An 11632-nucleotide genomic window follows, 5' to 3' on the forward strand; every position below is an offset into this window, starting at 1 on the left:
ACACACACACACACACACACATACAAACACACATGTCTATATATGTATTTATATATATGGATCAAAATAGTTTGATTCAAATTCGTTGGTACCCTTGAGTTTCAAGCATGATGCTATTCATCAGCCATTTTGAATTTGAATGACAGAAGTCTATCGTTATTACTGTAAGGTGGACTGCGATTGGTTGAGGAACGTCATGCTTTGATGTTGGTATATGCGTAAATTTAGTTGGAAAATACTTGATGCTTGAGTTTGTTCAAATGCTTCATAGCGCAGTCTTTCCTCTTGTCCTTGATAACTTGGGATAAAAATTGTCTCTTTCTCATCTTGTATGAGGAATACCGAATGTCGTTATGCACTGCCTGCCTGATAAGAAACTCAGACACTCCCATGTCCCTGGTGATGGACCTGAAAAAAAATATGTATCTTTTAAATTTGTTTACAGGAAATGTTTTGAATATGTAACTAAAGCTTCTATTCTGTTACGCCGGCCACAGTCCAATGATGCTGACTGGTGAACCAGTCTTTTGGGGCTGCATTGAGCTGTAGGATAAATATAGTAATAATAAAAATAATCCTTGGATAGAATCACTGTTCATAGTGTTGTTTGCTTTCAGTCAACTGTGAAAGTTAAGTCTGGGCTTCTTGACATATTTCAACATGTTGCACAATATTGATAAATATAAGGTACATTCAAACACTGCTGTTTGTTTCTTGTTCACCACATTGTTATGTCCTGGATGTTCATTATTTGATAGACTGGAGAGATTATTATCTTACTTGAAAACAAGGGAATGTTGGCATCAGGAAGTACATCCAGTTATAGAAAACTTAGCCCCACATACTTTGGAGCATGGAACAGTAGATATCAAATTATTATGATGATATTATTAAATTTAGTTCATGAACTAGAGATTTTAAGCACAAAGACAAATCTAACTGAATTGCAGTTAAAAAATATAGCAAGTGATAAATTATTGCAGACATTTACTTCCTGACAATTCACATATAGCATATCTATAGTTGTTACTTGAACTTTCCTTAACTGAAGTAACGGCATAGATCATCATCATTCTAACATGTGTTTTACTATGCAACATATGTGCATATTTTTTATGCAGCATATGGTTTCTTTTCTACACAGCAACTCTGCATGGGATTTAATCCTGTACCCTCACATCTGTGTGGTGCACCAGGTTTTATATTTTGTCAGTTATAATTGTATCAGTGTTATTTCATCCCATTTATACCTTCATCGGGCCCAACCATATGTTCTGTCCATTATCCCACTCATGGTGCATTTAATTATATATTTAATGCCAAGCCATTTTCAATGAGACAATAAAAGGGTGTCTATGGTGCCTTTCAGGCAAGTAGAAATAGCTGCTAAATCTCTCGCAAATTAGACCTTATCTTGAAAATAGTCAGTTATGGTTTTGTTAATGACTACTGTTAATTAAATTATTGTTTTAACATCCACTTTCATCACTAACATCCATAGCATCATTGTTTTAACATCCACTTTTCCATACCTGTATGGGTTAGATGATCCATTGAGATAGATTTTTTTTATGGGTATATTCTGTTCCTGTCATGAAAATATTCTGACTGTTACCAAGGATTATTAAATGTTAAATATCTGTAGGAAGAGGGAAATAGTTGTTGATGAAATAACAGTACAAAGTAGAAAGGAACCTAATACTGTATAATATGATACACTAAGTCACTGGATCATGTATTCCTAGTGGTACTGAGTCTAAAACAATGAGGTGGGATGGTCGTGGTTGGAATACTTTTGTTCATCTCATCTATTTGGTCAGAACTGACTGAAAGTTACACAACAGCTCCAACGCAGTCATCAATTACAACTACACATCAAACAGATCACACCCAATTCATGTTTTTTTTTTCTTCCCCATCCCATTTGCTGTAGATATTCTACATTAAATGCCCATGTTACATTATTGTCAGCAATATTAGAAGACATTCTTTCAGTTTCTATCATCTTTTTAGCCATTATACAAGTTCCACTGGCCGCACTAATAATGTTGCCTTGGTAACAAAAGTTATTTAATATTTTAGTGAATCAACCAAGCAGTTCAGGAACTTTTGATCATAGCTGCAAATTCTTGTTAATAACTGCAGTCTAACTGTTGCAACTAATGCTTTGCTTCACAACAGATCATGCTGCACCTTTAGTGCACATGTTTCCACTCATTAGACAATACCAGATTCCATCCCACTCAAGTCTCTTATTCCATGAACAGCTATTTTCCTGTTCCTAAGATTTCATGAATATTGATAATAGTTATGGTGCTAGAAATAAAGTAAAAAAAAATATTTATCAAATACAAGTCCTTGTTTGTCAGTCCATTTTATTTCTCTATCATAATGATGTTTAAGTAGTTTGTTATATCCAGTTTATTACAAGAATACAAGCAAATAAGACATCATCAACATTTTAATGTTTACTTTTCCATGTTTGGATGGGTTGGACGGAATTTTGTTGAGGCAGATTTTCTACAGTTTGCTGCCTTCCTGTTGCCAACCTTCATCTATTCCCAACTAAGATAATAGTTCTCCATGACCAGACATGTTTTTTTCACAGAAGACTGGGAATGAAGGACACATCTTGCATGACAGAGACATTCTATTCCAACTATCATACAATGTCAAAGCAGGGAAACAGTATCACATACACAACAGACTTCTTTCAGTTTCTATCTGCCAAATCCACTCACAAGGCTTTGTTCAACCCCGAGCTATAGTAGAAGACACTTTTCCAAAGTGCCAAGCAGTGGGATTGAGCCCCGAATCATGTGGTTCAAAAGTAAAGTTCTTATCACACAGCCATTAATGTATATTACAACAGTAACATACACTAATGTGATTTATCTCCAGTTCAGTGTTGATCCAGCAGACCTATAATAGATAAACACAATCCAACCATGACCATCTTGTCTTATTTTTTCAGGTGTAGTATTTCTAGAATTACCTTTATCCAGAGTGAGCTTTTTTTTTTTTTCTTATCTTGTGGCGTGATTTGGCTGCTAGTTCTAGCAGGATGAGAAATAACTCAGAGGTTCTGAAAATGTCTTGAAGACATTTGCTGTGAAACTAAAGGTGACATCCAAATAACATTGCAATTCAGACTGTAGATCTTAAGTTAGCGATAAAAAATATATATGCAAATATTTTTTAACCACATTTCCTTTTGATTACATAAGAGTGTTACTGTACAAATGCGATTTGTGTGTGTGTGTGTGTGCGTGCGTGCATGTGTGCATGTGTGTGTTATGTGTGTGTGTGTGCACGTGTGTGTGTGCACGTGTGTGTATGTTTATGCTGAATAATACTTAGCATGCTTGCCTGATCAACATAAGTTATATGGTTTGATTGCTGTCACAAGTTGTTACATCTTTTCATTTAAATTGTATTTTTTACCTGTCAGTATCACTTTATACACACACTCATATGTATACATACACACACATAAATATATATAGACACATGTATACATACACATAAATATATATACTCATATGTATACATACACACACATAAGTCTATATATACACACATGTATATACACACATGTATATACACACACACATAAGTCTATATACACACATGTATACACACACACACATAAGTTTATATACACACATGTATACATACACACACATATATTCGCACATATGTATTTAATTGTTGTTTGTGTTTTCATGTAAAATTCAAAATGCTCAATATATACCTACACTAGAAGTATGTAGACTGTTATATTTTATTAAACAGGAATATTTCCTCATACCTAAAGGTTTAGTGTAGTAGACTAACATTTACTGCATGAGAATATAAGCCAGTTTTCAAACACATTGTTGTGTGTTATATCATGTGTATGTAAACACACACTCACTGATATCTCTTCGTTATCCTCTTTGCATTCTTTCTAGTAACTCTCACTGAGCCTTATATTATAGGCAGATGGGATGAGGAGTAGGCATGTATTCCTTCTATAGCAAGACACTTATGCTTGTCTCTCTAACTTCAGTCTCTCAAGAACTGGCAGAAAGCTGCCGCCTTCTCTGTTATAACTTCACTCTGTCATGTGCTTTTATTCTTTGTCTTGCAAGTTACTTGATAACTTCACTAATACCAGTATCATGGGAGAAAAAGGTACCCAGTTTACTTTTGGCATTAGGAATGGCATCCAGCCATTCAAACCATGTCAAAGCAGACATTGGCACTCAGTGCAGCCCTCCAGCTTGTTGGATTCTATTAAACTATTAAACCCATGCCACAATGGAAGGCAGATGCTAAAGGATAAGGATGTGTGTGTGTGTGTGTGTGTGTGTGTGTGTGTGTGTGCGCGCGCGCGCGCGTGTGTATATATCCATGGTGTCCCTTGTGGTCAGGCCAGTTAGTATATGGAAGATAATCAATTTTACATAATGTTTTATGGGATCAGAAGCTTAAGATTTTAAACTGAGAAACAGGGAAGAAAATGTATGGTATATACATATTTATTTAATTATTTTATTACATATTAGAAAGATTTTGAAATTTCTAATCTTAGGTAATCATGTATAGTACCAGTTCTTTCTTATTAGAAATTATGAGATATAACTTATAACCTAAGGTAAATAAATTAAGCTAAAATATTTCACAAAGCAAAACATTTCTCATAGATGGAAAATAATTATAGTCAGGGCAAAGAATGTGTTTTTCTTACCTTTATTTTTATGCACACACACACACACACACACACACACGAAGATACATAAACGCATAACCAATTATAGATAGATATACACATGCATATATGTTGTTCATACATATGTGCATGTGCACATGTATATCTCTCTCGATATATATATATATATAAACAATTGCAGCATGGAAGGTGTTTATAAGCCATTTAAGAAACACATAAAAACCGTTAGATTCCGTTGAAGTAAATCTAACGGATTTTGTGTGTTATTTTAAATGGCTTATAAACACCTTCCACGCTGCAATTGTTTTCGTTCCAGCACACGATCTCAGATCAGGTCACTTGCTAAGCAAGTACATCTCCGTAATATATATATATATATATATATATATATATATATATATATACACACATATCCAATTAGGCTTCTGCAGTTTCCATCTTTCCAACCACCTTCACATGGCATTAGTTGTGAAACAGGTGTGTATTCTGGATCCTGCATTAAATAGTTGAATCATGCTGGGAATTTCAAGAAAACAGTCTCTCTCAATATTGCCAAATGACATTGCTTCCCACCCACAAAATTTCAGGCTCAGTCTCACTGTGAGGAACCCTTGACATGTGTCTTTTTCTTTAACTTTGGGCTGAATAAAGCCTTATGAGTGAATTTGGTAGATGGAAATTTGAAAGAAGCCCCTTATATATTATATGTACATAGATATGCGTGAGTGCATGTATGTTTGTGACTCCTTGTCTTGGCATCAGGTGGCAGTTGTAAATGAGTCTCACTATCAAACAGTGCCATTCCTTTACAATATTCTGCAAGAACTTGTCTGACCTTGGGGGAAATATTACTTTGTTTGGAGGTGAGTGTTGGTAACAAACAGGGCATCCAGCAGTAGAAAGGTGAATCAAAAAACTCCAACAACCCATGCAAGTATGGAAAAGGGGACATTAAAGCAATGATGATGATGATGATGCCGTTATGAATTCACTTATGCATAATGATGCCAATAACCATTTGTTAGAACTCAATATACTTATATTCGAAAGTTAAATGTTAGGTAAATACAAGGATAATATCAAATAATGAATGGCAAAAGGAGAGTCATGTAATCACTTTCATTGGCTTACAGCTGTTTTCCACTATGAGAAGCACTGCACTCAGCACTGAGTATTCATGTGTCATCTTATATCTTCCCTGGAGCCATTTAGACAATGTGTATATTTATTGAAAAAAGCATTTAAGTATAGAGTTGGTCACAAAAATTACAAGCAGAACCATTTATAATATGAGAGTGGAAAAGCTCAACCAGAGACTAATACTTATATAAACCAGAATAAACTCACAGATACAATATATACATACTGAGTAATAAGAAGAAACATGCTATATAAATATACGTGTATGTCCTTATATTGATACACTTACAGGTACAAAGATATGTGTGTAAGTATATACATATACATTTGTGTGTTGATGTACATATGTATACTCACATCTACATAATAAACACACATATTTATGCATACACGTAGATTTACAGCAATGCATATTTATAGATTCAGACATATGAACACAAATATATGAATTAGACAACTGGACATAAGCACAATTAGATCAGTTCAGACAAATTTAAGAGTATGGAAACACAGATAAACTGATAGATATATGTAAAAGGCAGACCCTACTACATATATTTGTTATTCCTTGAAATGAAGTAGGATTTTTGTAGAGGGATGCATTTCTTGTCACCAACACTTACCTATTTTTCAAGTAAGAACATTTTCTTCCAGTGGAATTTTAAAGCACAAAGCTACTGGCTGATCTGTTGACAGGAAATGTTAACAAACTTCACCATTTACAATCAAAACACAAATGATATGTCAGAGTTTTTACTTGAGTCACAACCAGTGATGGCTTCATCTCTAGTAATAACCCAATATAGTTTTGCAAACATTGACACGGATACACATGCAAACACACATGTACTTACACACACACACACACACACACACACACACACACACACACACACACACACATTATTGATGAGCTTCTTTCAGTTTCCATCTAGTAAATTCTCTGTCAAGGTATTAGTTGGTTCAAAGGTATATAGCAGAAGACATTTGCCCAAAGTGTACTCAATGAGATGAATCTGAAGTCTTATGGTTAAGAAGGGAGATGTATAGTTTATATATATATACGCATTCTTATACATACATAAAAACTAAGTAAACAAGGAAGGAAGGAAGAGACACCATTTACAAAGCTCAAATCTGATGTATTATAAAGTACACCTGCTTGTGTTGGATGAGTGCCTTACAAAGCATACCTGTACTAACTTTTTGCAGTCCAAAACAAACAAAGCACTTAGAATGATTGCAGGTGACAGAGTTGCTACTGGGGGAGGGGGGGAAACATAAAACGAACAAAAGAAAAATAAAGCAAAAATGATAACAAAAATATAAAAAGTAAAGAATTACCACCAATAGCTCACAGCAACAATGATTTACAAATTGCACACATGTTACAGTTCATCAGAACTTAGAACAGTAGTATAAAATATACTGCATTACAAGGACTTGTACATTTGTCTCGATACATTTGATTAAAAGAATTTGGATGAACCTTTGAGAAACTGTCACTGAATCATCTTGTCTTGTCACTCTCACCATCATGAATCTAATGAACTAGTTATCATAGTCCATTGCAAACCTACAACCTGTGATGCCATTGTTCAAAAAATGCAATATAGAAATTAAAGAAATCACTACGTGCATGTTTGTGCATGCATGTTACATATAAAGGTTTTCATATATATGCATCACACACACACAAGCATAAGTAGATATATATATATAAACATACACATGTATATGTACAACGGCAAGGATATATGTATTAACTGCAGGCATGGCTGGGTGGTTAAGAAGCTCACTTCCCAAACATATGGTTTCAGGTTCAGTTCCATTGTGTGGCATCTTGAGTAAGTGTCTTTTGCTACAAGCCTGGGGCACCTAAAGCCTTGTCAGTGGATTTGGTATATAGAAGCTAAAAGAAGCCTATTGTGTGTGTGTGTTTGAATGTGTGAGAGACTGTGTGTATGTGTGTGTGTTTGTCCCTTTGTATAGTTTTAAACAAGCATCACCATCAGACACAAGGCGATGTTTATTTCCAATCTTCTGCGTAAAACATGTTTGGCTGCGGGGAAATATAACCTTGTTGGGAAGCAAATGATGACTCAGAACAGAAATGATGTCACTAAGAAAGTTCTTCACAATCATATCTTCAACAAGTTGTTGCAGTTTTATATACCTTGGAGGATAGGAAACAAACTTAGTATCATACTGTTTCACATTTCATATCACATTCTTAACCATTTGATGAGATTCCAGGAGAAATTAATTGAAATCCAACTTTTTGAGATACAGGATTTATTTATATTCAAATATATATACATGTGCATATGTAAATGTGTGCGCGTTTGTAGATATATCTGTAGATATATATGTACCCATTGTAAACTACAGATGCTCAAGATGTGAAGTGGGATTACAAGCAGGCTGACAGAGAACATAAACTACATATGTGCCAGATGCACAGGGGATGTTAGCAGTAAGGATGCATGCATAACAAATGCTCAGAAAACTATCCATAAGTCATAAATAGTTTTTGTCTCACTTGGGTGGCCTAATTAGCACTGGTGGTGGGTGTTCTGAAAACATTGTGTCAGAATAAGAATGAGGAGGAAAATGTTCAAGGAGCTACTTCTTCTGCTGCTAATAAGGGGTTTCTCCCTCAGTTAAGAGCAGACTGCAGAATGGATGTGTACTGAATGTAATGCTGCATGATAATGAATGTGGAGGATGTGTAAATGTTGGTTAATGTAATCATTAACCAAGCATGTTTCACTGGATGTGTAATATCAGTGTTGATGAGTAACAGAGCACAAATGAGCTGAGAGAAGAACTGTTGTATCAGAGGAACTGGCTGTGATGTGTAAGAGAGAAGATTATGATGGCACAGACAAGACGTGTTATGTCTATAAAAGTTGTCAGTTGTATAAAGAAGTGCCAAACATTCAAAGTGGATGAAAGCTGTGGAAGAGGCAAAATCAAGGAAAACATAGGACAGAGTTGTGAAGACTGATCTCAAGAGGCTGGACCTCACAAATGAGATGACAAGAGGGGTCATGACTTGTGATGAAGCACTGTGCATGAGAGGACCTACCCAACCTATGCAAGGAAAAAAGGATGCAAACATGGATGGTGATGGAGATTAGCTTGTATAACATTTATATTTCAGTCTCTCCCAATTAATATATTCATATTAAGTCATCATGTTCTGTTCTCCACTTCTCATTTATCACTCACTCTTCCCCTACCTATATCTCCTCACTGTTACCCTATTTTTCTCCCATGATGCAATCTATAAACTGAGGGATGTAATTGCATAAAGATCTCAGTATTCATTTACTCTTTACTATTACCCCTACTTTATTACTAACCATCTCTCCTTCTCTCTGTCCCATTATTTCATCCTCTATCACTCATTATTAAAATCTATGACCTCCACTCTATCCTCTATCATTTATTTTAATATTCATATCTCTCTTTCTCTTTCTCTCTCTCTCTCTCTCTCTTTCTCTCTCTCTCTCTCTCTCTCTTTCTGTCTCTCTCTCTCTCTCTCTCTCTCTCTCTCTCTCTCTCTCTCTCTCTCTCTCTCTCTCTCTCTCTCTCTCTCTCTCTCTCTCTCTCTCTCTCTCTCCATCATCGACTTCCAGTACTTTTTCATCAATCAGTTTGTCTCTCTCCTACCACTCCTGCACTTCTCCTTTCCATGCTGCTCTTCCTGTTTCTTTTCAATCCCATTACCAACAAGCGTCAGTGCATTCTGTAAAATGGTTGTAGCATGAACAATGGAATAGACTGGAATGGTCTCTTTAGTCATGCCAAGAATATTACATTCTGATTAGTGCACTCAAATACATACTAAAGTCGATGATAAGAAGGGCATGCCAAAAAAAAAAAGCATGTCTAAGTGTGATTTTGATCTATTTAAGAGGGTAGTAACTCCAAATAAAAAAACTGGCTTGGTTGTAATAAACCAGCTGGGTAAAGCAGATGTGAAATGACGACACCTTGGGCAAGTGTCTTCTCCTATACCCTTGGGTCAACCAAAGCCTTGTAAGTGGATTTGATAGATGGAAACTGAAAGAAGATATATATGTATATATATCTATATGTATGTGTCTTTGTGTCTGTGTTTGTCCCCCATCACTACTTGATAATTGGTGTTGATGTGTTTATGTCCGAATAACTTAGCAGTTCAGCAAAAGTATTCAATAAAATAAGTACCACACTTTAAAAAATAAGTCCTGGGGTCGATTTGTTTGACTAAAACCCTTCCAGGTGACAGCCTGGTTGCAGTCAAATGATTGAAACAAGTAAAAGACATATGTATGTATGTATGTCATCAACTAAATAACACACACACACACACACACACATGCATACAGGAATCTTACTGTAAATTTCTGTCTCAATAAGTCTCCACTCAACCCATGCCACCATGAAAAACAGATGTAAACTAAATGAATGAGTGATGTGCATGTATGCAATAAGTCTAACCAATATAGATCTGGAAAGACCACAATTCAAGTAAGAACTCAACATACATTACACATAATTATGTAGAGTAAATACTTTGTTTCGATAGCAAGAGTTACCTATAGAGAGCTCATACATTTCATGGGTCTAGCTGATATGTCAACCAGATACAGCTGCATGCGTGCACGTGTGTGTGTGTGTGTGCATGTGTGTGTGTGTATGCACACTGGCATGTTTGTGTTAATGTTTATAATTTGCAGTGAATTACACTACAAATAGTAACTTGCATTTGTAGCTGAGTTTCAAACTGTTTGTTGCTGGCCTCAGCCACTGCACTGATTGTTGACATTTCCTTTCAACAAAACATTCACTAGTTCAGCACTTTTGAAATTAAATTCAGATAAGAGTTGGCAACAGGCAGAGCATCCTTCAAAGAATCTTGTCTTAATTACCTCTCCATTTAAACTTTGCTAGCATAGCAAAATAGACAAATGAATGAATGAACAAACATACATGTGAGTGTGTGTTTGTAATGTTTGTGCATGTATGTATATTGTATTGTAAATGCCATGAACGTTTCAGACGTTAGGCCTTCAAAATAAGAGAAAAGAAAGGAAGAATGAGAAAGAGAAAAAAAGTGGGTGAGAAATTAGGAGCTAAATGGGAATGCAGTTATGTAAGGGTTCATTTAACATCTATCTTTTCATGCTGACATGTGTTGAGGAAATTTGTAGTAGGATGCCCCCCCCCCCCTTTTACCATCCCTAATCTGATTTTAACTGGTGCAGATCTACATGATCTATTGTCTACAGGGAATGTAAGTACTTCAGTGTTTTACTCTGATGGTTTAAATGTTCAAGCACACATGAAGGGAGGCAGAGACAGGTGTGTATATGCAAGTATAGAGTGTATCCATGTTTAGAAATGGACATAAAGGAAGTGGTGTCTGTGTGTGTGTTTGGTGGAGATTATGTCCCAAGAATTACAGCGTGATGTGCTGCTTAACTGGTCCCCCCTCTCTCTCTCTCTCTTTATATATATATATGATGATGATGATGATCTTTTCTCCCGCCATGCCTCTGTCTACCCCTCCATCCTCTCTCTCTCTCTCGTAGTTTTTCCTTAAGGTCTTCAGGTTCTGGCTATATATAAATGAGAAACCCATTCTAAATTATCTCGCTGACATACTACGACGAAATCTCCAAGATGCAGATAAGATAGAGATTTTTTATTTATTTACGGCCTCAAACATCTCATACCTTCGCGCTTTAGTTTGCCCTCTATTATTTATCTTGTTTCTCTCCATGA

General features: G+C 35.7%; 1 protein-coding gene across 9 annotated transcripts in view; it reads left to right on the forward strand.

Annotated features, from left to right (window-relative positions):
- LOC106871173 (innexin unc-9) overlaps positions 1-11632 on the forward strand; it is a 366584-nt gene that overhangs the window by 339819 nt on the left and 15133 nt on the right. The gene's annotated exons all lie outside the window — the stretch shown is intronic.

This window comes from Octopus bimaculoides, chromosome 2, assembly GCF_001194135.2.
Source record: "Octopus bimaculoides isolate UCB-OBI-ISO-001 chromosome 2, ASM119413v2, whole genome shotgun sequence".
NCBI lineage: Eukaryota > Metazoa > Mollusca > Cephalopoda > Octopoda > Octopodidae > Octopus > Octopus bimaculoides.